This window comes from Odocoileus virginianus, chromosome 9, assembly GCF_023699985.2.
Source record: "Odocoileus virginianus isolate 20LAN1187 ecotype Illinois chromosome 9, Ovbor_1.2, whole genome shotgun sequence".
In the NCBI taxonomy this organism is placed as follows: domain Eukaryota; kingdom Metazoa; phylum Chordata; class Mammalia; order Artiodactyla; family Cervidae; genus Odocoileus; species Odocoileus virginianus.
This window is the reverse complement of record NC_069682.1, coordinates 65,261,124-65,287,558: the sequence shown is the minus strand read 5'-3', so window position 1 is coordinate 65,287,558 and position 26,435 is coordinate 65,261,124. Positions and strand designations below refer to the sequence as shown.

Below are 26,435 nucleotides of genomic sequence, written 5' to 3'. Positions count from 1 at the left end.
CAAAACCACCGTGAGATACTACTTCACATCCACAAGGGTGGCTATAATTTAAAAACACACTGAACAGAAAATATGAAGTGTTGATGAGGATGTTGGAACCCTCGTGCTTTTCTGTTGAGAATATAAAACGGTGTAGCCACCATGGAAAACAGTTTGGCAGTTCCTGAAAAAGTTAAATATAGACAACATATGACCCAGCAGTTCTACTTCTAAGTATATACCCTAGATGATTGAAGACAGGTGTTCAGACAAGTACTTGTACCCAGATGTTCACAGTGGCACCAATCGCTAGCCAATCAGTAGCCAAAAGACAGAAACAACCCAAATGTCCATCAGTGGATGAATAGATGAATGAAATGTGATATATCCATACAATGGAATATATTTCAGCCATAAAAAGAAAGTACTGATGCATGCTACAGTGTGGAAGCACCTCAAAACAGGATGTCAGGTGAAAGAAGGCAGATGCAAAAGGTTGCATAGTGTGTGATTCCATTTGTATAAAATATCCATAATAGATAAATTCATCAAAGCGGAAAGGATATTAATGGTTGCCAGGCTGGAACAGGGATAATGGTTCAGTTCAGTTCAGTCGCTCAGTCGTGTCCGACTCTTTGCGACCCCATGAATCGCAGCACGCCAGGCCTCCCTGTCCATCACCAACTCCCGGAGTTTACTCAAACTCATGCCCATCGAGTCGGTGATGCCATCCTGCCGTCTCATCCTCTGTCGTCCCCTTCTCCTCCTGCCCTCGATCTTTCCCAACATCAGGGTCTTTTCCAATGGGTCAGCTCTTCGCATCAGGTGGCCAAAGTATTGGAGTTTCAGCTTCAGCATCAGTCCTTCCAGTGAACACCCAGGACTGATCTCCTTTAGGATGGACTGGTTGGATCTCCTTGCAGTCCAAGGAACTCTCAAGAGTCTTCTCCAACACCACAGTTCAAAAGCATCAATTCTTTGGCACTCAGCTTTCTTTATAGTCCAACTCTCACATCCATACATGACCACTGGAAAAACCATGGCCTTGACTTAGACGGACCTTTGTTGGCAAAGTAATGTCTCTGCTTTTTAATATGCCATCTAGGTTGGTCATAACTTTCTTTCCAAGGAGGAAGTGTCTTTTAATTTCATGGCTGCGGTCACTATCTGCAGTGATTTTGGAGCCCAAAAAAATAAAGTCTTACACTGTTTCCACTGTCTCCCCATCTATTTCCCATGAGGTGATGGGACCAGATGCCATGATCTTAGTTTTCTGAATGTTGAGGTTTAAGCCAACTTTTTCACTCTCCTCTTTCACTTTCATCAAGAGGCTTTTTAGTTCCTCTTCACTTTCTGCCATAAGGGTGGTGTTATCTGCATATCTGAGGTTATTGATATTTCTCCCGGGATAATGGTAGCAACTGCTTAATGAATTCAGATTTCATTTGGGGATAGATAACTAAAATCTTTTGGAACTAGATAAAGGTGATGGATGTACAACATAGTAAATATACTAGATGCCATTGAACTGTACACCTCAACATGGTTAATTTTATGTTATGTGAGTTTTACCTCTAATTTAAAAAAATTACATCATCTAGTTTTTGTGATCTCACAAGTAACTGTGGCTTTGCTGTCATAGTTACCTCGTAACTGTTGGAATCCCATGTGCTTCGTCGCGTTGGCATGTCGGGAAAGTTCTTGCCAGGTGTGGGCAAGAAAACTGGAAGACAGATGATCCCAAGTGGGTGTCCTCCTAGAATACCGATAAAGGAATAGAGTTGTGTTTTTTCTCTTTAACTTGTGGATGCTGGTAAAACTTCTACCTTGAGAGGACCCTTGGTTGTTTTAAAGTGTGATCTGGACTGATCAGAATTGGTTTCTTCATTTATTAACTTGTAAAAGCATGTTTAAGGTAACTTCATATTATTTGGAGATGAGGCAGATTTTGGTTTTATGAAAATTAGGAGTGATTTTTAAAGAAAGTAAGATAAACCTATGGGAGGGCAGTAAGATTTTTCTGATAGTTTGCTATGTTGCACTGCTAGAGATTTTTATGGCACTTTCGAAAAGCTTCACAAGTGCTTTTTTGGTCATGGAATTGATGTCAGGAATAAGAAATTTCTGTTTTCAGATGGAGCACATGTTGTGAAAAAATTAAAAACCTTAGTTTCTTATTTGATTCCTATACCTGTTTTGTTTTTTGAAGGAGGGACTTTAGGTTAGAGTCTGGCAAAAGATCTGAGCTTGGGAAGAGCATCTGAACTAGAAAGGTAGAGGTGCTCTGCCATGATCATGAAGTTTTTCTTTGTGAATCGAGTTGCTGGTTCTGCCTCAGAGTCCTGCTGCTGCCCCTGTATTGGACGTGGGCTTGTTCCTCTAGCAGATGTTATTTATGCTAGTGGTCTTGCACGCTCCCACCTCGTTTCTCTTATGACCCAAAATGTGCCATCCAGGCTAAGGGTTTGTAGACGTGAGGCAAACAAAGCGAACTGGTTTGTCGTGAATTGAACCCACAGCTTTTGGCAGCACTACCTTTAGGTCCCAATCAATTCAACCAGACAGCAGAAGAATAAATTCCTTGTTTGAGTGAGGGATTTGAAATTTTAAAGTTAGAAGGGATCTGGTAAGCAGGGCAGAATATCTGGAATAAGTGTAACAAGCTGAAGTCATGGCTGAATGTTAAGTACTCAGCTGAAAATCCTGATTGCTTCTGCTTTCCACAAAACTAGGGAGAGTTAATTTGTGAGATGTTCCCTGGATAATTTTTTAAATTAAGAGAAGGTCAGGTTTTTTCATTTGTGGAGACTGTAAAGTTTTTAATAAATTATTCATTAGGACAGTTTCCCAGCAAGAGCTAGTTTAGCCATTGAGCTACTACGATACCGTAAGAGCAATGAAAGAAAGTGAAATGGGTGGAGGAGGCGACAGCTTCCTGCACGAGTGCATTTCCTTGCACAGTTTTCTTAACCTTTCTGTGCCTTAGTCTCCTCATCTGGGCAGTTAGAATGATAGAATCCACCTCATCGGGTCTTTATAAAAGATCGAGTGAGTTAATGTAGTTAAAGCTCTTAGCACAGTGCCTGACAGAGTAAAAGCTTGAGAAACGATCACTCGGAGCTCCTCTGGCTGGGGTGCTTTCCTGAGGGGGTACCTTGTTTCCATTCAGATACCCATGGTCCCAACCCCCTCTTGTGTACCCAGGCACCGTTCAAAGCTCTGAGACCCTCTGGTACACTCACTTTAGGGCCATTTTACTGGGCGTCTCACCCAAAGAGAATGCTTTGGGACGGAAATAAAGAACTCAAAAGCAGTGGTTTTTCAGCCATTTCCCAAATAATCTTAAGATCATGTGAAGCCTTTCTGGTTGTTTGTTGAAAACATAGTGACTGTCTCATTCATTTGCCAGGAATTGCTGTGTGCACATCATTGCCACTGGGTAGAATGGGATGACCTAGGGATAAGGGTCAAAGAGGAAGGTCACAGAGCTCCTTAGCCTGGAACTCAGAATCTAGACCATTTTTATGCCTCTAGAATCCCTATAGAAAAACCCAGGCTTTGACTGAAAGAGCATCAGGAAGTAGCACATCCTTAATGCGATTCATGGGGTCACAAAGAGTTGGACACAACTGAGCGACTGAACTGAACTGAACTGAATGGTATGCATCCTTGAAGCTGTAAGGCCACACCTCAGTTAATTTTATCATTTCTGCTAAGCCATCTCATACTTAGCTAGGACAGAGAGATGGAAACTCATTGGTGGAAAGAGATGTTAATGAATCATCTTGTTCTGATCTGTTATCAGAGACAAGTTTGGCTTTTTTCCATTAATATTTTTTCAGTCACTACTAGCATTTTAAATCATTTTCAGTTGCTGATTTGTACTTTAATGACCTGTTTTAATTCTCCCCACCCCCTTGGTGTTTCTGTTTGTGTATAGTTCTGGAGATGGATGAGATTGGGTCACTCAGTTTCCTAGAATCCACTTTATCTCTATTTGCGTGAAGTGAAGCTGTGCCACTTCTTTTGCAGGACTGGACTGCAACTGCAGAGGCAATAACAACTGAACCTTTAAAGATGCATGCGGGGCTGCGCAAAGAGAAGAGAGAAATTGGAGAAACCAATGAAGTGAGGAAAAGGTATGTTTCCTGGGTAAATAGTATAATTCTGAATGTTAAGTTTCTTGCCTTATATCAGTTACCATCAATTTGTCATGCCTAAGTCTTTATAGCCATATTTATTGCTGCTAAACATTTTTTTTCTCCTTCCTTGACTTTTGTTGCTGAGCTCTTTGATCAAATGATTCTTTTTTTGATTAATCTAAAAAATGTGTATTGAATATACAGTTGAGGTGACTTCATAGGTCACCTGATAGGAGCCTGTTCTATTCTATCTTAGGTTGACCATTGGGTATTATAAAAGTAGAGTTGTGTGCTGTGTCTCTTGTAATATACAGGTTTAGTTCAAGGTCGGCTTTTCGGTGTGAGTGCAAAACTTATACTTGCTTTATTAAATGACTGATTTGAAAAACACTGGTTTTAATACCAAGTTATCCAAGCCATGTTCTTGGCACTGCCCTCTGCAATAGGAAACTTAATACTAAAGACAAAGCAGACTGGCAAATAATTAATGTAAATACCATAGCTTTCTCTTGATGAAATAGATGTGCCCTAGTAAAGTTATATGTATATGTGTGTTTGCGTGTATGAGTTGGGAACTCATTTTATTGTTACCATGCCTCTCACAAGCTTATTAGATATTGAGGATTTTTGTTGTTAAACTTTTTTAAGTAAAGGAAATTTCTTACATTATTTATGATTATAAAGAACCTTTCTTCAGTTTGCTGATGAGAGTGTTTTGGAAAGAAAGCAGAAGAAATGGAGTCAGAGTTATCACTGGTATGTAATGGAGGCTCCGTGCGCAGGAGCCGGGCTTGGACAACCTATGAGAGCGTCGCTGCGTCTCCACCAGCCTGGGCTGCCCAGCCCATGGGAATTTCCCCACAGTTGTTACTTGTGGAACTTCCTGCCTCATGGTGGATTGTGGCCAGGCTGCTGCTGGCTAGAAGATACAGTCCTGTTTTCTCATTCTTTAATTTTGAGTTGCAAGGTGGAGTAAGAACTGTTCAGTGGCCTTTGTATATCAGTCCTCTAAGCTGAAAGTGGCGTACGGCAGGTTGGTTTGTTTGGTCAGACTACACAGCTGGTGGGAACTTAGTCCCCCAGCCAGGGATCAAACCTGTGTCTATAGCAGTGAGAGCGCTGTGTCCTAACAACCGGACTGCCTGCCAGGCCAGTCCCCAAGCTGAGTTTATCACGAATGAACTCATGCACACATTTTCTAGTGCTCACTTTCACACCGACTCTGCGTCAGTTACACTGATCTCTTTACGGTTCTCCAGTCAGTCTGGAATCTTCTCCTCCTGGACAGCCACATGGCTCCTGCCCGCCTTCTCCTTCAGGTTTCTGCTGGTGGGGGGACAGGCGGTGGGGGTGGGGGGTAAAGTGAATGCAAAGGGCAGAGCCAGATGGAATGACCAGGAATTTTCTGTGATGCCGTTTCTGTACCTGCTCCCTGACCGCCCTGAGCCATCTCGCCCAGCTCCAGCTTACCTCTTCTTTCTCTCACTCCACTCGTTCTGTCAGGTGTGGTGTCTTGTTGATTCTGTACATCTTGTTTGTTTCAGTTCACCTTTAAGATCTTTTAAAGCTGATCTTTCACTTCTAAAGACACATACCATTTGACTCAGCAATTGCATTTCTAGGAATTTATCTCACAGGAATTTATCTCACAGATATGCAAGCAATCTTGTACCTCCTCAGCCTCTGTTAAATCTTCATGCGTGCTTCTGATCTCAGTAGCATCTGGACTGAGACTAATTAGCTGTTGTTGCCACTGTTCCGTGGGTCCTGTCCCCCTCTACTCACTCGGGCAGCTGCCTGCCTCTTTGCCTGAACTGCAGTGGACTGGAAACACTGGCCCTACAGCTAACTGCATCCCCTTTCAGACTTCTTCTTTGGCACTCCTGTTGCATTACCGCAGTCTTTCCCTTCCCATTTGAGAATATCACAGATGGTTTTGCATTGCATTTCTTACATATTTAGGTAATTATATATAATGTAGTGGTATTTCGAGTTAGCAGTACATTAGAATTGCCTTAGAAGCATTATAAATTACAAGTGTTCGGTCCCACCCCCAGAGATGCTGAGGCAGTTTGTCTGGGGTGAGTTGTAGGCATTGGCATTTTAAAAAGCTGTCTGGGGTGATTTTCACTATGGTCAAGTTTGAGGACTAGAAATAGTATTGGTTTTCTGTATCAATGATGACTTTGGTCACTTTAAGCTCATCGTAACCATTTAAGTAATTCCTTTGGGTTTGTAAGTTACAGTGATGTTATTTATTTAAAAAATTTTGCATGGGCCTTTATTATATTTGTATTTTCTTATGTTGCTTTTTATTGGAAAGAACTTATGAGTCTGTATTAAATAGCAGTGATGATAAAATGCTGCTTCAGTTTGTGCCTGTTTTTACTGACTGCATGTCTCATTTTTTCCTTGAAGTGTACTGTTGACGTTTGTTTTTATAGATACCCCAAAAAGGGTAAGAAAGTATATCTTTGTTATTAGTTTTAGGATTTTAAAATTAAGAATATCTGTTGGAATTTAACAAATTAATTTTTGGTATCAGATGACATGACACAATTTAACCTAGTCCTACTTATTGTTATTTTCTTTTAAATTTTTGAGCATAAATTTTAAGTAAACTTCATCTAGTTTTCTCTTTTCATTTTTCTTTAACCAGTTTTAGAATACAGTTAGTAGAATGAACTAGGTAATCTACATCTTGACTTTTGTTAGGCATGATCTCTGTAATGTGTTGTGTTTGTTTCTTGAGAATTTGAAGTGATCCACTAATAAACCATTAGGCACTAGTTGTTTTAGGGGTGGGGGTATAGTTATTTTTAAAGATGTTGGCCAAGTTAAGTATTTTATAGGTATTTAGCATTTTACATTTTTAATGAAAAATCCACCTGTTTAGTTTTATCCAAATTTATTAACATGCACCTAGTATTTCCCTACAATTTTATTGCTGCTTTTGTGTCCTATGTTTATAGTTTCATGCATTTCCTCTTTTTGTAATTAACTTTACTAGTAGTATCACTTTTAGTCTCTTCAGAGAAATTTTTGCTGAAATATAAAACTTATAAAACTTTAGTTTTATATTTGAAGTACAAAATGCAGGAGTTCCATGGCAGTCAAATGGTGAGGACTCTTGAGATTTCACTGTGAGCCTGGATTCAATCCCTGGTCAGGGAACTAAGATCCCACAAGTTTCATGGAGTGGCCAATAAATAAATAAATAAATAAATAAATAAATAAATGCAAAATGAGATAGTGAAAAGTCAGTTTCCTCCTCACTCCAGATCCTCAAGCATTAAGTTCCCTATTTATAGGTAGCATTTCTTACCAGTTTATTATGGGTCCTTCCAAAGTATCTTTTTGCTTTTAAAATTTCTAATTCTTTTTAAGAATCAGGCTTTTGGGGTTGTTTGTTTCTCAAGATTATTAGTTTCATTTTTAGTTGTTTTTTTTTTTTTTTGACAATGCTTAAAGCAGTATTTATCTTCGATTCTTTTTTTTTAAGTTTTCTTTTCTTTTTTTCTTTTTTAAAGTCTATAAATTTCTTGTGCAGTGAAAATGTGGTTGCATTTTCTAATTTCATTATTGTTATTTCTGAGCTTTATAAGTAGAATATTGTTGGATTTTGTCTTCTGTTCATCCAGTCTTAAAGATTCTATAACTTATGGATGAATTTAGCTCTTTAATTTGTGGTTGCTTTGGCATTTGTTATGTTTTCTACATATAATTTGTTGTTTAATTTTTATATTACTTAGTTGTCTCTTTGCTGTTATGCCTTCTGTTTTATGGAGTGTCCTTTTCTTCTTTTCAACTTTAAGACAAAATTTAAAGGTGAACAGTTCTTTTAGTGCTGAAAACTAACATTTGTTCCTATATTTATTTACTATCATCAAAGCAAACACTAGAGCTTTCATCCCATATAAGGAAACTCAGCTTCTCCCTATTTTGGCATCCTCTCTTCCTTTTCCTCATCTGCTTCCATTATTTTTATCCTTCATATTTTACTTTTATTCTATGAAGTGCACCAATTCTTCTGGGCTTCAGCCTGATACTTATAAGTATTTTATTATTCTTGATTAAATGAAGTAAAAACCGCCAAGGCCTCACTCCGAGCTGGCCAGACACTTAGCTTGGGCAGGAAATATAAAGGGAAAGGCAGTTCCATCCTTGGCTTCAAGGTCCCTTTCTGGTCGAGGAGGCGGTATGTATACAAACAACCACGGCAAAAGATGTCATGTGTCAGGTGTCCGGGACAGAAGCGGGAGGGAGTGGCGCCCTGGTGAGTGAGTGGGGGCGTCTCCGGAGCTGGGTGCTGCTGTGCCAGTGGGGCTCTTCGGGATCCAGGATAAAGCGAATGGGCAAAAGCCCGCCGTACCCAGATGGCTGGAGACGAGACTGGACAAAGGGGTGTTGGGGCCAGACCGAGAAGCCTAGCCCACAAGGTTGAGTTTGTGTCCTGTGGCTGCACCAGAGAGATTTTAAAGCAGAGGCGTGCTCTCTTCAAGCCTGTTTTTAGAAAAACAGCTCTGGCTGTTGTGTGAAGCATGGACTACAGGGAGGAAGTTAGCGAAGCGACTGTGGCTGTCATCCAGGTAAGAGATGGTGAGAAGCTGACAAGGCGGGAGCGGTGGTGAGAGAGAAGATGAGGTGTTTTGAGGTAGAATCTAAGAATCCCTGTTCCTGACTCAAGTGAGACTGGGACTGGAGGGCAATTTAGAGGGTTTTCTTGTTTATTTATTTTAGGGATGGTGGAAATATTGACTACCTTATGTCGTGGGGTAGATTGTGGAGGGGGTTGCAGAGACTAACTTGGAGAAAGAGTATTTTAGGACTTTCTGAATTTTAAAAATCGTTGAGAGATCCAAGAAAACATATCTAAGAGCAATTGGAAATATGGGTTATAAACTCAGTTGAGATATAGGGGCCAGAGATAAAGATATATTTGCCCCAAGGAGGAGGTCCAAGCCATAGAACAGATGTAAAGTTCCCTCAAGCAGAGCCTGTAGATAGAAGAAAGGGCTTAGGTTGGCCTCTTGGCCAAGACCAGTCTTTATGTGCAGGAAATCAAAATGTGCTGAGCACTGTAATACATGTCCTGCACAGGGTGCTGAGAGCTTTTTCAGATGGCTTACTTTATCTTCTTAATAGCCCTGTGTATGGAAATTATTACCACCCTACTTTATGGGCCAGGAAACGAAGGCTCCAAGGCATTGTTACTAAGCTAGTAAGTGAGATTGCAAACCAGGCCTGAATGCCAAGCTGATGCTAGGGGAAGAGATAGAGGAGAAGCAGAAAAGAGTGGTGTGGAGGACATGATTTGCTGTGGGGACAGTGGCTGGCAGTGGCCGTTCTCCCAGAGGTTCAGTAGGATAAGGAGACCCTTAGCCACTGGTTTTGTCAGTCAGAAACCTGATAGCGACCCCTCCACGCTCAGTTCACAGAGTATGGAGGTCAGCTCACACTGGAGAAAGTGCAAACAGCACTGTCGACTGCAGCTCTCAGAGACATCTTGGTGTTGGAGGAATGACAAGAGCATGTGGCTAGGGATTGGCATCACTGTGTTTATTTAGAGATGACAGTTCGAAGGATTCTGATTCACTCATCTCTTTTCCTTTGAGGTCTTATGTCTTAGTTTGCCTTGTCTCTGTGCTTCTGTTACTTAAAAAAAAAAAGTAACTGCTGGATTCTCTTTTCACATAACCTGCTTGTTGAACTTGTCAACTTGGAGTCCCTTCCTACACATTGTTTTCAGATGTTTCCAGGCTGTTGTCTTAGTGACCTGCTTTGATTGCTAGTTACGTATGAGATCCCCAGAGCCCCTTCTTGTTTCTTCTCTCAGGTCTTTCCATACTGGAAGAGATTGTCTTCTGTCATGTGAATGTTTTATTCAGTTCAGCTTCCTCCAGAATTCAAATTCATGGATGGCCTCTGTTTTCCAGATGAGTGTGTTCGTGCCTTTAATAGGAAAGCATTGAGCTCAGAGCCTGCATTCAGGAAATAGGCTTGCCTGGGTTCAGATTCTGGCTCTGCCAGCTACTAGCTGAGTGACCTTGAGCAAGTTGCTTTTTGTAACTTCTTTGTGCCTCATTTTCCTTATCTGTAAACTGTCATTGTTGTTGTTTAGTCACTAAGTCTCATCTGACTCTTTGTGACCCCATCGACTGTAGCCCACTGGGCTCCTCAGTCTGTGGGGGTCTCCAGGCAAGAATACTGGAATGAGTTGCCATTTCCTTCCCCAAGGGATCTTCTAACCCAGGGATTGAACTAGAGTCACCTACATTGGCAGGTGGATTATTTGCCACTGAGCCACCAGGGATGCCCTTCTGTAAACTGTTCAGTACAGTTGCTCAGTTGTGTCCGACTCTTTGCGATCCCATGGACTGCAGCATGCCAGGCCTCCCTGTCCATCACCAGTTCCCAGAGCTTGCTCAAACTCATGTTTATGGAGTCGGTGATACCATCCAACCATCTCATCCTCTGTCGTCCCCTTCTCCTCCTGCCTCCAATCTTTCCCAGCATCAGGGTCTTTTCCAGTGTTCTTTGCCTCAGGTGGCCAAAATATTGGAGCTTCAGCTTCAGCATCAGTCCTTTTAGTGAATATTCAGGACTGATTTCCTTTAGGATGGACTGGATCTCCTTGCGGTACAGGGGACTCTCAAGAGTCTCCTCCAACACCACAGGTCAAGAGCATAATCTCTTTGGTGCTCAGCTTTGTTTATAGTCCAACTCTCACATCCATGTACAACCACTGGAAAAACCATAGCTTTGACTAGGTGGACCTTTGTCAGCAAAGTAATGTCTCTGCTTTTTAATATGCTGTCTAGGTTGGTCATAGCTTTTCTTCCAAGGAGCAAGTGGCTTTTAATTTCATGGCTGCAGTCACCATCTGTAGTGATTTCGGAGCCCAAGAAAGTAAGTTTTCTCACTGTTTGCCCATCTGTTTGCCATGAAGTGATGGGACTGGATGCCATGATCTTAGTTTTCTGAATGTTGAGTTTTAAGCCAGCTTTTTCACTCTCCTGTTTCACTTTCATCAAGAGGCTCTTTAGTTCCTCTTTGCTTTCTGCCATAAGGGTAGTACCATCTGCATATCTGAGGTTATTGATATTTCTCCCAGAAATCTTGATTCCAGCTTGTGCTTCATTCAACCCAGCATTTCACATGATGTACTCTGCATATAAGTTAAATAAGCAGGGTGACAATATACAGCCTTGACGTACTTCTTTCCCAATTTGTAATTGTTAACTGTAAGCAATAATAATACCTCCTAGCAAGGGTTGTGATGAGAGTTAAGTGAACTGGTGCTTGGAATATCCTTAGAAGGCACAGGGTCCTGTGCAAGCTGTGTGTTCCACCATTGTTAGCTCTTGTTGTTATTGTTCTGGGGGAAAATAATGGGAGAGGTAATAATCTTTTCCCAATTGTCTTTTGCGCCACACATTTATCACTTACTTGATAAATTTACACACTGTTGGAGCCTCATTTGATAAACTAGAAGTAGACAAATCCTGGAGACCAGGTAGCATTCGCTCCAGTTGCTAAGGAGTTCTGCAGTGAACACTGAACGATGGTCTAGATGTGGCGTCTGTAGTTGCAGATGTCCACTGTGTGACCTTTCCTGCCCCACGGCTGTGTTCAGTTGGTTTCCTTTAAATACAGGCCATAAAATGTTTACTTCTACCTTACTGAATAGTTCTTCCAAAAATGTTATTTAATTTTGCTCATCCCATCAACAAATAACAGATGCTGGTCAAATTGGCATGCAGAATTAAGTAACTTTACTGAAGTCCATGGTGGGACTGGGACCTAATAAGCCTATGGTATCTGACTCTAGTGGTGTTAAAAGAGGAAAAAGGGTTCACTGGAATGAATACACACACACACACACACACACACACACGTGTTGTGCATATACATGTACATGCGCAATACAATTAACTAAACCAAAGATCTTGTTCAAGTAGATATGTACATATATACGTGTATGTGTGTGTAGCTCAAACTCTCTAGAGTGCTGTCTTAGTTAGGCTTCTGTAACAAAATAGGGGTGGCTTATAAACAACAAACATTTGTTTCTCACTGTCCTGGTGGCTGGGTGCCAGCATGGTTAGGTTCTGATGAGGGCCCTTTTCCAGGTTGCCGATGACCTTTCTCTTGCTGTATTCTCATATGGTGGAGGGGATGAGAGAGCTCTATAGAGTCCCTTTTATAAGGGCACTGATGCCATTCATGAAGTTCTACTGTGATGACCTGAAAGCTGCATATCCTAATACTGTCACATCAGGGCTTAGAATTTCAACATGAATTTGTGTGTGTGGCGGGAGGGACACAGATGTTTAGTTCACAACAGGTACCAATCTCTAAAGGCATGGTTATGAACATATCATATTTTTTTGACAATGAAGATGTGCTGTTTTTACAAGTAGAAGAAATAAATCTCGGGACTTCCCTGGTGGTCCAGTGGCTAAGACTCCATGCTCCCAATGCCAGAGGCCTGGGTTTGATCCCTGGTCAGGGTGCTAGATCCCACATGCCACAACTAAAGATCCTGCATGCTGCAACTAAGACCCAGTGCAGCCAAATAAATAAATATATTTTAAAAAATAAATATATTGAATAAACAAACAAAAAACCAAAGTGCTTGCAGGGCAGGCATAATAAAGGGAAATACTATCAACTAACCTCTTGGAGCTTTTAAGAAAAGCAAGTGGGTTTGTGAATGGGGGAGCCAGTAATCCACTAAGAAACCTTTCCCAGAAGTTGCATAGTCTCAGATCAACTCTTTCAACGTATTTATTAACTAAAAAGAAAGAAAAGGTAGTAACTTTACAGTGGAGAAGACACCTTAGCCAAGAGGTCAAGGTCAGCATCACCAGTAATAAGACAAGCAACATCATGAACCCCGTGATATGATGCACCACGGACAAGAAGACATCATTTCTGTGGCTTTTTGGCCAGAAATGCATAACCGCAGCATAATCGTGAGAAAACCTCAGGCAAATCCAAATCAAAGACATTCAAAATAACTGATTAATACTTTTGAAAAGTGTCAAGGGCATAAATAACAAGACTGAGGAGCTATCACAGACTAGGGGAGGCTGAGGAAATAATGACGAAATGCAATGGGAATCTTCGATAGATCCTGGGACTGAAAAAGGACATAAATAGAAAAAAACTGGTGCAATTTGAACAAGATCTTTGGTTTAGTTAATAGTATTGTGCCAGTGGTAACGCCCTGGCTCTGTTCAGTTACTGTGGTTATATAAGATTTGAGGACACTGTTGTTATTCAGTTGCTAAATCGTGTCTGACTCTTTGCAACCCCATGGACTGCAGCACTCCAGGCTTCCCTGTCCTTCACTATCTCCTGGAGTTTGCTTAGATTCATGTCCCTTGAGTCAGTGATGCCATCTAACCATCTCATGCTCTGCTGCCCCTTTCTCCTCCTGCCCGCCATCTTTCCCAGCATCAGTGTCTTTTCCAGTGAGTTGGGGATACTGGGCCAGGGGTATAAGGAAACTCTCTACTATTTTTTGCAACTATTCTGTAAGTCTAAAAGTAGCTCAAAATTTAAATTTTTTGTTTTTTTTTTTCCCTCTGTCTTATTTTTCTTTTAAGTAAAAAGCCATTATGGGATAAACTGTCTGATCCTGGGTAGAAACTGGCTTCAGAAGAGGAAAGAAAGCTTAGAGTTAAGGTCCCTTCTCGGAGTGGGTGAATGTTAATAATGACCTTTCACTGTGTTGCCTCTAGGCTCGTTCCAGATCTGTTGAATCTCCTAGACCTTTCTAAAGGGTATGATAGTAAAAAGCTATGCTGATGGGAGATTTTCCTAAAAATTTTATGAGGCCCAGTGGATAGAAAATTAAACAATAGAAGATATTGCACTTAAGGGGAAAAAAAAATAAAACTAGTCTTTTTTTTTTCCATTTATTTCTATTAGTTGGAGGCTAATTACTTTACAATATTGTAGTGGTTTTTGCCATACATTGACATGAATCAGCCATGGATTTACATGTATATTCCCCATCCCGATCCCCCCTCCCACCTCCCTCTCTACCCGATCCCTCTGGGTCTTCCCAGTGCACCAGGCCCGAGCACTTGTCTCATGCATCCAACCTGGGCTGGTGATCTGTTTCACCTTAGATAATATACATGTCTTGATGCTGTTCTCTCGAAACATCCCACCCTCGCCCTCTCCCACAGAGTCCAAAGGTCTGTTCTGTACATCTGTGTCTCTTTTTCTTTGTTGCATATAGGGTTATCATTACCATCTTTCTAAATTCCATGTATATGTGTTAGTGTACTGTAATGGTCTTTATCTTTCTGGCTTACTTCACTCTGTTTAATGGGCTCCAGTTTCATCCATCTCATTAGAACTGATTCAAATGAATTCTTTTTAATGGCTGAGTAATATTCCATGGTGTATATGTACCACAGCTTCCTTATGCATTTGTCTGCTGATGGGCATCTAGGTTGCTTCCATGTCCTGGCTATTATAAACAGTGCTGCGATGAACATTGGGGTGCACGTGTCTCTTTCAGATCTGGTTTCCTCGGTGTGTATGCCCAGAAGTGGGATTGCTGGGTCACATGGCAGTTCTATTTCCAGTTTTTTAAGAAATCTCCACACTGTTCTCCATAGCGGCTGTACTAGTTTGCATTCCCACCAACAGTGCAAGAGGGTTCCCTTTTCTCCACACCCTCTCCAGCATTTATTGCTTGTAGACTTTTGGATAGCAGCCATCCTGACTGGCATGTAATGGTACCTCATTGTGGTTTTGATTTGCATTTCTCTGATAATGAGTGATGTTGAGCATCTTTTCATGTGTTTGTTAGCCGTCTGTATTTCTTCTTTGGATAAATGTCTGTTTAGTTCTTTGGCCCATTTTTTGATTGGGTCATTTATTTTTCTGGAATTGAGCTGCAGGAGTTGCTTATATATTTTTGAGATTAATTCTTTGTCTGTTGCTTCGTTTGCTATTAGTTTCTCCCAATCTGAGGGCTGTCTTTTCACCTTGCTTATAGTTTCCTTTGTTGTGCAAAAGCTTTTAAGTTTAATTAGGTCCCATTTGCTTATTTTTGCTTTTATTTCCAATATTCTGGGAAGTGGGTCCTAGAGGATCCTGCTGTGACTTTTGTCAGAGAGTGTTTTGCCTATGTTCTCCTCTAGGAGTTTTATAGTTTCTGGTCTTACATTTAGATCTTTAATCCATTTTGATTTTATTTTTGTGTATGGTGTTAGAAAGTGTTCTAGTTTCATTCTTTTACAAGTGATTGACCGGTTTTCCCAGCACCACTTGTTAAAGAGGTTGTCTTTTCCATTGTATATCCTTGCCTCCTTTGTCAAAGATAAGGTGTCCATAGGTTTGTGGATTTATCTCTGGGCTTTCTATTCTGTTCCATTGATCTATATTTCTGTCTTTGTGCCAGTACCATACTGTCTTGATGACTGTGGCTTTGTAGTAGAGTCTGAAGTCAGGCAGGTTGATTCCTCCAGTTCCATTCTTCTTTCTCAAGATTGTTTTGGCTATTCAAGTTTTTTGTATTTCCATACAAATTGTGAAATTTTTTGTTCTAGTTCTGTGAAAAATACTGTTGGTAGCTTGATAGGGATTGCATTGAATCTATAGATTGCTTTGGGTAGTATAGTCATTTTGACAATATTGATTCTTCCATTGTTCAATCCATGAACACGATATATTTCTCCATCTATTTGTGTCCTCTTTGATTTCTTTCATCAGTGTTTTATAGTTTTCTATGTATAGGTCTTTTGTTTCTTTAGGTAGATATACTCCTAAGTATTTTATTCTTTTTGTTGCAATGGTGAATGATATTGTTTCCTTAATTTTTGTTTCTGTTTTCTCATTGTTAGTGTATAGGAATGCAAGGGATTTCTGTGTGTTAATTTTATATCCTGCATCAAACTAGTCTTAAATAGAGTCATGGGTGGATATCACTGGGTACTCTAGGGTTCTCTGAAGATACTCTCCAGCATTTGCTGCTGAGGCCAAAATGACCTGAAAAATTGGTGCACATATGTGCAGAGATGACCAGACCGAGTGATCCTCTGGAGGCATATGGAGATGAAGTCCCTCTTTGGTCATTAGAGGTCAAATTAAAGCCCTATAAACAGAAAAATCTTAAAAGCAAGGGGCTTATGGCTTGTTCAAGTAAAGAATGCTGCAAAAGGACACAGATTGGGAGTCTGCATGGAGCCTGGGAAGGATCTGGAGGGTTGGATTTCATCAGAATACATTTCCCTTTGTCCACAAGAGGGAGATGCCACAGTGACCTGGGGCGAGCATTCTGCTTGTCGCAAAGCTGGTCTTGCTCCATATATAGGTGGAAAACCTTCTTAGAAGGTCTAAATTTGTTCCTCAAGTGGCCACCTGATTAGGACTTCTGTTTTCCAGGTGCTCTCATGTTAGGAGTGGACATGTATGTGTGCTCAGTCGCTCAGTTGTGTCTGACTCTTTGCAACCCCATGGACTGTAGCCTGTCAGGCTCCTCTGTCCATGGGATTTTCCAGGCAAGAATACTGGAGTGGATTGCCATTTCCTCCTCCAGGGGATCTTCCTGACCCAGGGGTCAAACCCACGTCTCTTGTGACTCCTGCTTTGGCAGGTGGATTCTTTACACTGAGCCACCTGGAAACAGACAATTCTGGGTAAATTTCAGAAATAGTGGGGCTCCTGGAAAGCTGTTGTTGTTGTTGTTTAGTCACTAAATTGTGTCTGACTCTTTGTGACCCCAAGGTCTGTAGCCTGTTAGACTCCTCTGTCCATAGGATTTCCCAGGCAAGAATGTTGGAGCAGGTTGCCATTTCCTTCTGCAGGGATTCTTCCTGACCTAGGACCAAACTTGTGTCTCTTGCATTGACAGGTGGGTTCTTTACCACTGAGCCCCCAGGGAGTCCCCCTGGAAAGCTATACCCCCTCTAAAATGGGGATGGGATGGGTCTAATGTATCTCCATTGACTTCAGTTGGGATTAAACCAATTCTACCCCACTCAATTAAGAATTTAATAATGTCAGTGAATTTACAAAGCTGGGGACTAGGTCATGTACTTACTCAGTTAACAGATATTTTGTGAGCACCCACTATGGGCCAGGCATGGGATTAGGCCCTGAGAACACAGCAGTGAGCCAGACAGCGATGCTTCATTCTGAGCCTGCAGACCGGGAGTCTGTCCCTCTGAGCCTGAACCAGCCAGCCCACCCACTCTCTCAAAGGTGCCTCCACCAAAAGGGCTTGGTTTACACCAAGATAGAAGTTTCCCTGTATACAGCCCCCTAACTTTTAAACCTTTTAATGTTAGTTTAATTTCCTTCCAGTAGTGCTTGAAAGGAAAGATGTTTTCATGTGTAGTTCATATATTTAATTTACATAATTTGGAAGCAGCATTTGCTGCCTTTATTTGTGAAAGCTTTCCTATCTGTGGGCCGCTCCCCTCAGGGCTCTGATATTGAAGACACTTTGAGCTTCGTGGGTTTGCTCCGTGCGTACAGCCATCAGAAATGTGTTTGCTGAGGCCAAGCGAGCTCTGAGAGGCACAGCACGGCCAGCTGGCAGCGTCCAAGGGGAGCCAGCCCTCCTCTTCTGGTGCCTGGCCCTTTCTCCCTTCCCGAATTTAATCTCGGTTCAGATTCCAAACTAAACCTGAAAGCAGTGAACCAATGGGTGGTGCTGACTAACTTGATTCCACAACACTGTTATTAAGATCTTCCCTGCCCCTCCTTCTGGAATCTCTGGGCCTTCTTATTGAGTAGAGATGCCTTGAATTGGTAAAATAGTAATTGTAATGAATTTTTAGTTATTCTATATAAAGAGTGCAGTGGATAAATATTTCTTATTTATCAGAAAAATTAAGGCTTTTTTTTTTAAAAAAAAATCAAGGTTTTATTTTGAAGACCTACCTCTTTTACATTCCATATATGGAATATGTGAATGGATGGTCATTTTTTTCAAAATACTTTTGCAGAACAAAGTCCACATTCATCAAGAAAGCTTTCTGCCATCGGATCCCAGTCTCTTTCCGGCCTCAACTCTTCTAACCTTCCCCTGGCTATCTTTTATTAAGCTCTGGTAGGTTGTCTGTGCCATGTACTTTCATATTGCCAACGCTGTTCTTCCCTTTCTCTGCTTTCAAGTCCCAGATCACCCAGTGCCAGTCACTCGAGGCCTTTTTTATCTTCCTCAGTCGTTATCATCAGTTCGTTTTCTGGTATCCCAAACCCAGAGTAGCACATCTCCCCTATGGCACACATCACATGCCACTTTGTGATGCTTCTGTTGACATGGCTTTCCCCTCTCCTGGATAACCAACTCCTTGAGGTGTCAGGGACTTGCCTATTCCATTCTTCTTCATATTCTCTAGATACCCAGCATAGTGAGCTTGCTTATACTGACGAGTGTTTATACTGCTCCAGCCACTGTCTAAGCACTTAGTATGTAATGTTATATTGAATTGTCACAATAACCCCATTAATAACCCCCGGTTACCACTTTTTTCCCAGGATAGGAAACTGAAGCACAGAAGGGTTAAGGGTTTTGCCCAGAGCTGCAAAGTGTTAGAGTTGAGATCTGAACCCTGGCAGTCAGTTAGGGGTCAGGGCATCTATCCACTGCTTGATACTGAATACCCGTGATACTGTAATGCCCATGCTGTTTATATAATAGTAGCTAAAATTTATCGAGCACCAGCTCCATGTCAGGTCCTGAACTTAAATGTTATATGTTTATCATCTCAATCCGCACAAAACCCCCGTGAGGCGCATGTAGCTCTTCTTCCATAGAGGAGGGGGCAGATGCTGAGCGCTTCAAGTCGAGCAGTGTGCACTGGGTGACACTGCAGTGTGTGCCTGGGAAGTGCTCACGGGCAAATGGAAGAATGCAAACTGGGAGAAGGTGCAGGAAGAGAACTAATGTGTACTGAATGCCTTCCATTCTTTTCCACTGCGTCTGTTTGTCCCAGCACTTTACTATGAAAAATCTCAAACATAATGCAAAATTGAGAGGCTTCTACACTGAGCAGCTATACACCCACCACCAGGTTTGAACATTAGCATTTTATTCTGTGCTTCCTGTTCCTCTGTCCATCAGTCTGTCCATCCTGTTTTTTTATGCATTCCCCCTCAGGGCTTCGGCATGCATATCACTAAGGAAGAGGTCATTATTTGTTCATAGTTTTTTTTATTCTGAGGTAAGATTGGTACATTTCATTATAGTTAAATTTTAACAGTACATTTGCCGAGTTTTGACACATGCTTACACCTGTGTAACCCAAACTCCTACAAAGATTCTCCTACCAGAAAGTTGCCTCATATCCCTTCCCAATCAGTGCCCACCCCTACTTCCCAGCAGAGTGTCTACTATTTTTATGTCATATTTTTATATGCTTTTTTTTTGTTCCAAAAGAATTTCAGGTGACTCATTTAGTTCCATAAAAACATAAAGCATAAATCATACATGAGAAGTAGTTGGAAAAAAGAAACTAAAGGAGGAATGTTAAATGGATCCAAGAGAGCACCTCTGATATGCCAGGCACTTTTATAAGTAATATATTACTTAATCCTCACAAGAGGTATGTGTACTTATTTCCATTTTATAGATGGAGAGTCTGCAAAGTTATGTGGCTAATAAGTAATAAGGACACTCTTTACCTCCAGTGTTCATGCTTTTTCCACTCTAGCCCCCAAAAGCAAGAGAACAGGTAAAGGAAAAGTTTATTTAAAAAGTTAACAAGGTCTGCAATGCATGCCCATGTATTTTTAAAATTGTGTTACCTCATCACGTATGTCAGAGTTTAGCTCCAGGAGATGGCAGGGGTAGGGGCATTAAGTAGTCCTACAGTATTTGCAAAAGTTCTGTAAAGTCAAGGTTGGCTTTATCCTGTGGCCCTAGAGATGGGATTCCATGTCCTCAGTAAGAGAAAAAGGCAACTTTTCTAGAGTTGATCATAACAGTGGGAAGTCTCAAAATGGTCTCACTGATTGTTAAATCAAGCCCTATATCAACAAGGAAGCATCTTATACATGAAGGAGGCTTGGTCAGAGATCTCAGCTTTGACTTCAGGGGGGGTCATTTATTCATTGTGTTGAGAAACGGTAAAGGTGGGTCTTCCCTGGCAGTCCAGTGGTTAAGACTCTGAGCTTCCAATGTGGGGGGTGTAGGTTCAATTCCTGGTCAGGGGATTAATATCCCCCATGACACATGGTGTGGCTAAATAACTATCAGAGCTCAATACAAAATTTAAAAAGAATTAAGGGTAAAGGTAATCTTTGGTAAAAGAATAACAGATTTCTAATAGGGAATCTTAGAAATCATTGTATCTGCTACCTCCTGCATTTTGTGTTGAATCTTCCTTATGATAATAGATTGGATATACACATTAAGGGTAAGGAAGAATTGAAGATTACTCTGAGTTTTCTTACTTGAAATGCCAGAAAAAGGGTTGGGTCTGTTACAGTAGGAAGCTTATCATTGGGATCCTGGATGAAGTTAAGAGATTTTGAGAAAGAAAGGAAGACAAGGGTATTAAATTGATACGGGCTTGGCAGTATCAAATAGAGTTTTCTTAACTGTACTGTGGACTCCAGCATGGTGGGATGATCCTTGTGTTAGGGTCTGTGGGGCTGTGAGAACCAAGACATGTTCGTGTGGCCTTGGGTGATGGAGTGAAGATTCATGGTTTCCAGCTCAGTGGTCAGGCCTGTGGAGACCCCTGGGAATGAGGCGGGTTTCCAGCAGACTGGCTCTGCTGTCCCCATCTGTCAGCTCCCTCCTCTCCCTACCTCCATCTCCTGGATCTCATGCCTAGAGAGAACTTTCTGAGTCTTTCACGCCCCCTGCCTTGTACCTCTGGTCCTCGGGAGAGACAGCCAAATCGCCACATTAAAGAAAGTAGAAAGAACCACATTAATGGTGGCTACTGATAATAAATATTAGGCCTTCCTAATATTTATTAGGCAGCAGCAGTTATCTTTAATAGACTGCTTGAACTGAAGAGCATTTAAAAAATAATGTTGTTTTCTGATTATAAAAGCCATTCATTCTTGCTCGTGGTGATACCCTAACATGAATTCTTTTTAGGCATTTATAAATTGTTTACATACAGTGTGAAGTCATGTTGTATATACATTTGGTATCTTATTTTCAAAATATTTGATGATTTAATCTAAGCATTCTCCTATATCACTAAAAATTATTCATAAGCATAATTTAAAGGAGCTACTGATATTCTGTCTATTGTATTTTCAGCCTACTTCAATTCAGTTCAGCCTAATTCAATTCAGTTGTGTCCAGCTCTCTGCGACCCCATGGACTGCAGCATGCCAGGCCTCCCTGTCCATCACCAACTCCCAGAGTTTACTCAAACTCATGTCCATCGAGTTGGTGATGCCATCCAACCATCTCATCCTATGTTGTCTCCCTCCTCCCACTTTCAATCTTTCCCAGCATCAGGGTCTTTTCCAGTGAGTCAGTTCTTCGCATCAGGTGGCCAAAGCATTGGAGTTTCAGCTTCAGCATCAGTCCTTTCAAATGGATATTCAGGACTGATCTCCTTTAGGATGGACTGTTTTAATCTTGCAGTCCAGGGGACTCTCAGGAGTCTCCTCTAACACCACAGTTCAAAAGCATCAATTCTTCAGTGCTCAGCTTTCTTTATAGTCCAGCTCTCACATCCATACATGAATACTGGAAAAACCATAGCTTTGACTAGGTGGACCTTTGTCAGCAAAATAGTGTCTCTGTCTAGGTTGGTCAGAACTTTTCATCTGAGGAGCAAGCATCTTCTAATTTCATGGCTGCAGTCACCATCTGCAGTGATTTTGGAGCCCCCCAAAATAAAATCTGTCACTGTTTCCATTGTTTCCCCATCTATTTGCCATGAAGTAATGGAACCGGATGCCATGATCTTCGTTTTCTGAATGTTGAGTTTTAAGCCTACTTTTTCACTCTCCTATTTCACTTTCATCAAGAGGCTCATCAGCTTACTTATCTCACTGAATTTGAAGTGAGTTTCATGTGAACAGCATATAGTTGGGTTGTGGTTTCATCCATCCTGACAATTTCTGCTTTTTAATTGGTGTGTTCAGACCATGTACATTTAAGGTAATTATTTACACATTAGGGCTTCCCTGGTGGCTCAGAAGTAAAGAATCTGCTTGCAGTGCAGGAGGTGCATGCAGGAGACAGAGGTTTGATTCCTGGGTTGGGAAGATCCCCTAGAGGAGGAAATGGTAGCTCACTCCAATATTCTTGCCTGAAAGATCCCATGGACAAAGGAGCCTGGTGGGCTACAATCCCTGGGGTCACAAAAGAGTCAGATATGACTTAACAAAAACAAAAAATTTATACATTTGAGGTTTTTTTTTTTTTTTATGTTTAAAGAGAACTTTATTATGACAGTGAGTTTTGACTTGAAAATCATTCCGTGAAGTGGAAGGGAAAGTGGCTCAGACGTGTCTGATTCTTTAAGACCCCTTGGACTGTAGCCTTCCAGGCTCCTCTGCCCATGGGATTCTCCAGGCAAGAATAATGGAGTGGGTTGCCATTTCCTTCTCCATACATTTGAGTTTTAATCTGCCATTTTATTATTTGTTTTCCTCCAGTTTCTCTTTTCTTGCCTTTCTTGGGTTACTTGAACATTTTAAAGGATTTTATAGTATTTGTAGTGTTTTTGAGTATATCTCCCTGTATCATTTTCTTTGTGGCTGCTTTGAGTATTACAATATACATATTTGACTTATAATGGTCTACTGCTGTCAACAGTTCACCACTTTGAAATGTGAAAACCTTACTTCCATCCAGGTCTCTTTAATTCTGCCTTTTATATATAATCATATTGAGCATCAGATGGTATTATAATGTTTGTTTCAGTCACTAGATATGATATAGAATTCACAAGGAGAAGGATAGTCTATTATATATATTTATTTCCTTTTTCTGTTCTTTATTCCTAACTGGTGCTCCAAGAAGATTTTTTTCTTTTATCATTTCCTTTCTCTTCGAAGAACTTTTAGCCATATTTTAAGGGTAGGTCTTCTAGCCACACATTCTTTTAGTTTTTCTTAGTCTGAGAATGTCTTTACTCCTCTGGCCTTGAGGTGTAGTTTCCCCAGATACAGAGTTCATGGTTGACAGTTCTTTTCTTTCAACATAGAAAATATTGTGCTTCTTCCTTTTGGCCTCCATGATTTCAAAAGAGAAGTCTGTTGAATTGGTTTTCCCTTATAGACAGTGTGTTGTTTTTCTCAGTTTTCAAGGGTTTTTCTTTGTCTTTGATTATCAGAAACTTAATCATGTGTCTTGTCATGAATTTCTTTGAATTTATTTTTTTGAGGCTTGCCTAGCTTCTTGAATCTGTAGATTTATGTCTTTCACCACATTTGGGAAATTCTCAGCCATTATCTTTTTGAAGAGTCTTTCAGTCCATCTTTTTATTCTCCTTCTGGGACCCTGGGGATATGAACATTGGATCTTTTGTTTTTGTCTCACAAGTTCCTGAGGCTCTTTTCATTTGTTTTCAGTCTTCTCTTTTTTGTTCATAATGGGTAAATTCTATTGGCCTATCTTCAAGTTCACTTATTTTATCCTCTGTCGTCTCCATTATTAAACCCATCTAGAAAGTTTTTATTTCTCTTATTATGTCTTTCGGGGCTATGATTTTTATTTGGTCCTTTTTAATTACTTCTGTTTCTTTAATGAGATTGTCTATTTTTCATTTATTTCAAGAGAATTTGCAATTGTTTATTGCAGCATTTTTGTGAGGGCTGCTTTAATATCCTTTGTAAGCTGATTCCAACATCAGATTTATTTTGGTATTGGTGTCAGTTGATTGTCTTTTCTCATTCAAGTTGTGGTTTTCTTGGTTCTTGGTAAGGAGGTTTCCCATTCTGTTCTGGACATTTTGTCTGTCGTGTTAGGAAACTCTGGGTCCTTTTTAAACCTTGTATTTTACCAGGAAGTCACTGTCTTTAGATTAGCACACAAATTTGGATCCACTTTTATGGACTGTGGTTCCATTGACAATTTACTCTTCAGAGCCTTTGCGGTTACTGTTTTGGTGTGCTCGATTTATCTGTTGCAGCTGGGGCTTCCACTACACCCTGCTGGTGCTAGCTGATGGAAGGAAGTTTTCTCAGGCCACACTGCCTGGTGCCTTCACGTAGGCGACAGGAGCCTCCATCCCGCTGGGATAAAGGGTATTTCCTGGGGACCCTGCAGGGAGGGAGAGTGTTTTCCCAGATTGTTTTCATATCAGTGGGCTCCTAACCTATCCTCCTTGTTGGTGCTCCTGGCTGGCCTGGTGTTGTCAGCAGAACTCCCATTCCATCATAGGAAGGATGTGCTTTCCTGGGTTGCCTTCTGTTGCCAGTCTGGGGCTTGGGAAATATTTGACCTGGGTCCCCTTCTGCAGTTGGATAGGGGAGTCACGAGATGCCCTGCTGCTGCTGCATTGTTCCTTTAGTCCTGGGGTCCCTAACCTGCTCACCTTCCTTTCCCAACCTTTCAGACTTCTCCTTTGGTTGCCTCGTGTTATTTACAGGACTTATAGTTGTGCTTAGCAAGGAGGCTAGGACAGAAATGGTTTACAGCATCTTGTCCAGGACCATGATTATGTTCTGTTTAACTGTTCATCTTCCTCTCCAGTATTCTTCCTGGAAAATCCCACGGACAGAGGAGCCTGGTGGACTATAGTCCATGGGGTTGCAAAAGAGATGGATACAACTTAGCACCTAAACAACAACATCAATGCTTTTGGGTGATTGTTGTTATTGTTCAGTGGCTCAGTCATGTCCAACTCTTTGCGACTCCATGGAAGGCAGCACGCCAGGCTTCCCTGTCCTTCACCATCTCCCGGACCTTACTAAAACTCATGTCCATTGAATCGGTGATGTCTTCCAACCATCTTATCCTCTGTCCTCCCCCTTTCCTCCTGCCCTCAATCTTTCCCAGCATTAGGGTCTCTTCTAATGAATCAGCTCTTCACATCAGGTGGCCAAAGTATTGGAGTTTCAGCTTCAGCATCAGTCCTTCCCATGAGTATTCAGGATTGATTTCCTTTAGGTTGACTGGTTTGGTCTCCTTGCAGTCCAAGGGACTCTCAAGAATCTTCTCCAACACCACAGTTGGAAAGCATCAGTTCTTCAGTGCTCAGCCTTCTTTATGGTTCAACTCTCACATCCATACATGACTACTGGAAAAACCATAGCTTTGACTAGATGGACCTTTGTCAACACAGTAATGTCTCTGCTTTTTAATATGCTGTCTAGGTTGGTCATAACTTTTCTTCCAAGGAGCAAACATCTTTTAATTTCATGGCTACAGTGATTTTGGATGATTAGGTTGTTTTAAATTTGACTACTATAGACATCATGATGGTGGAGTGGGGGTGGAAAGTTCCAACAGCCTTGAAATCTGAAAGGCTTCCTTACTCCTCAGACCCATGGATGGGCCTGGGCCTGGTTGGCCGCCTGGTACAGGCTGTTACTCATCTGTCTTCCGTTTGCTTGCCTCTGATGTCAGCTCTTCATGTCTGCTTTAAAGGCAGGCATTTCTTGTTGTTCTTATGCTCGTTGATAATGAGTAGTTTGTCACACCTCTAGCATGATTAAAACCGATAAACTGTGGCCTTTGTAGAGCCTTTTTCTCTGCCTTGTCTTTTGGTTAATTTTGTTTTTCTTTTGGCAAAGATTTTGTATTAAATTCAGCCATGGAAATTGCATTTGTGATTTAACTGGGAAACATTTAATTTTTTTATGTGATTATTTCTCTGTTTCAGGGCTGCAAAACAATGACCAAGTTTTTTCAAAATCAGTGTGAAAAAGTTTTTGACATTTTTCCACTTGAAAATGAAGAATTGGAGGTCATCACAGTAAATATGTCTTTAAAAAACAGAGTGGGAAATCCTTTGTATTGGAAGCCATGGGTCCCTTTGTATAGTTTACAATAATAGTTTTGCACAAATAATTTCAGGTTAAAATTGCATACTATTTATTCCCACCCATTTCCTTTATTGGCTGTGACACACAGGAATTACGCCCATTGCTTGACTAACCTTTCTGACCTTTTGTTACTTGGCTATAAATTGACTTGGGTCTTTTGCAAAAACACTGTCAGGGGGGAAAAATCTTTTTGTTAGAACCCAGCCAATTCCTGCTTCAGTGCGGAACAGTTTGTTCTCCTGAAGAAATAAGCCAGTTCAGTGAACAGAAAAACATAGCCATGAACTGGCATCGCCAAAAACTGCAAACATAATTGCCCACGATCATTCCTCAGAGCAGGGAACTTTATAAAATAACGAGGCTAGG

The 26,435-nt window shown here is 41.1% G+C and overlaps 1 protein-coding gene across 7 annotated transcripts in view; it reads left to right on the top strand.

The window, feature by feature from the left end:
- Positions 1-26,435, top strand: part of ZHX3 (zinc fingers and homeoboxes 3) — a 115,817-nt gene that overhangs the window by 40,796 nt on the left and 48,586 nt on the right. For 5 of the 7 annotated variants that reach the window (XR_011489626.1, XM_070472628.1, XM_020869736.2 and 2 more), the window contains exon 2: positions 4,012-4,118. The gene's annotated coding sequence lies outside the window, so the exon portion shown is untranslated. Of the gene's footprint in view, positions 1-1,618; positions 1,724-1,749; positions 1,895-4,011; positions 4,119-26,435 lie in introns of those variants that run through there. The other 2 variants (XM_020869734.2, XM_020869735.2) reach the window with 2 other exon arrangements.